We start from the raw sequence: 1,923 nt of genomic DNA, 5'->3' as shown, positions 1-1,923 counted from the left end.
TCCCAGGAGGTCTTCCTCCTTGGGATTCACGTCCTCCTCTCCTTCTTTGGGTTCGGCCATGGTGCTTATCTCAATGGCCTTGCACTCTCCTTTTGGATTCTCTTCTGTATTGCTTGGGAGAGTACTAGGAGGGATTTCAGTGATCCTTTTACTCAGCTGGCCCACTTGTGCTTCCAGATTTCTAATGGAAGACCTTGTTTCATTCATGAAACTTACAGTGGCCTTAGATAGATCAGAGACTAAGTTTGCTAAGTTAGATGGATTCTGCTCAGAATTCTCTGTCTGTTGCTGAGTGGATGATGGAAAAGGCTTGCTATTGCTAAACCTGTTTCTTCCACCATTATTAAAGCCTTGTTGAAGCCTTTGATCCTTCCAAGAGAAATTTGGATGATTTCTCCATGATGAGTTATAGGTGTTTCCATAAGGTTCACCTAAATAATTCACCTCTGCTATTGCAGGGTTCTCGGGATCATAAGCTTCTTCTTCATAAGAAGCCTCTTGAGTACTGTTGGATGCAGCTTGCATTCCATTCAGACTCTGAGAAATCATATTGACTTGCTGAGTCAATACTTTGTTCTGAGCCAATATGGCATTCAGAGTGTCAATCTCAAGAACTCCCTTCTTCATAGGCGTCCCATTATTCAGAGGATTCCTTTCAGAAGTGTACATGAACTGGTTATTTGCAACCATGTCAATGAGTTCTTGAGCTTCTACAGGCGTTTTCTTTAGGTGAATGGATCCACCTGCAGAAGTATCCAATGACATCTTTGATAACTCAGATAAACCATCATAGAATATATCCAGGATGGTCCATTCTGAAAGCATGTCAGAAGGACACTTTTTTGGTCAGTCCTTTGTATCTCTCCCAAGCTTCATAGAGGGATTCACCTTCTTTCTGTCTGAAGGTTTGAACATCCACTCTAAGCTTGCTCAGCTTTTGAGGAGGAAAGAACTTGGCTAAGAAAGCCTTGACCAGCTTATTCTGAAAAAGAGTTAGTTGATTTTTTAAAATAGTTTTTGAAAAAGGTTAGTGGTTTTTCGAAAATAAAAATGAAAAATTAAAATAAAAAAGAAATTTTTGAAAAAGGGGGAAGATATTTTCGAAAATAGAGAGAGAGAGAGTTAGTTAGGTGGTTTTGAAAAAAGGTAAGAAACAAACAAAAAGTTAGTTAGTTAGTTGAAACAAATTTTGAAAAGATAAGAAGTTAGGAAGTTAGAAAAGATATTTTCAAATCAAATTTTTGAAAAAGATAAGATGAGAAGATATTTTTGAAAAGATATGATAGAAATTAGTTTTTGAAAAAGATTTGATTTTTAAAATCACAATTAATGACTTGATTCACAAGAAATCACAAGATATGATTCTATTACTTAAAGTTTGAATCTTTCTTAACAAGTAAGTAACAAACTTGAAATTTTTGAATCAAAACATTAATTGTTATTGTTATTTTCAAAAATTTGACATAAAATTAAGAAAAAGGTTTTTGAAAAATATTTTTGGAATTTTCGAAAATAACTAAGAAGTTTGAAAAAGATTTGATTTTTGAAAAAGATTTTGAAAAAGATGAGATTTTTAAATTGAAAATTTGATTTGACTCATAAAAACAACTAAATTTTAAAAATTTTTGAAAAAAAGTCAAATCTAATTTTCGAATTTATGAGAGAGAAAGAGGGAAAGATATTTTTTTTTATTTTTGAATTTTTATGATGAGAGAGAAAAACACTAAAAAGATGCAATGCATAAAATTTTTAGATCAAAACAATGAATGCATGCATGAATGCTATGAATGTCAAGATGAACACCAAGAACACTATGAATGTCAAGATGAACACCAAGAACATATTTTTGAAAAATTTTTGATGCAAAGAAAACATGTAAGACACCAAACTTAGAAATCTTTCATGTTTAGACTCTAAGAAACG

At 32.8% G+C, this 1,923-nt stretch overlaps 1 non-coding gene across 1 annotated transcript; it reads left to right on the top strand.

The window, feature by feature from the left end:
* The first annotated feature begins 819 nt into the window (after positions 1 to 819).
* Positions 820 to 928, top strand: LOC112745646 (small nucleolar RNA R71). Its single transcript, XR_003173563.1, has one exon. It is a non-coding gene; the product is annotated as a small nucleolar RNA R71 (small nucleolar RNA).
* Positions 929 to 1,923: the final 995 nt, after the last annotated feature.

The sequence above is a fragment of the Arachis hypogaea genome, chromosome 14, assembly GCF_003086295.3.
Source record: "Arachis hypogaea cultivar Tifrunner chromosome 14, arahy.Tifrunner.gnm2.J5K5, whole genome shotgun sequence".
NCBI classification, from domain to species: domain Eukaryota; kingdom Viridiplantae; phylum Streptophyta; class Magnoliopsida; order Fabales; family Fabaceae; genus Arachis; species Arachis hypogaea.
This window is presented reverse-complemented; position numbering and strand designations above follow the sequence as displayed.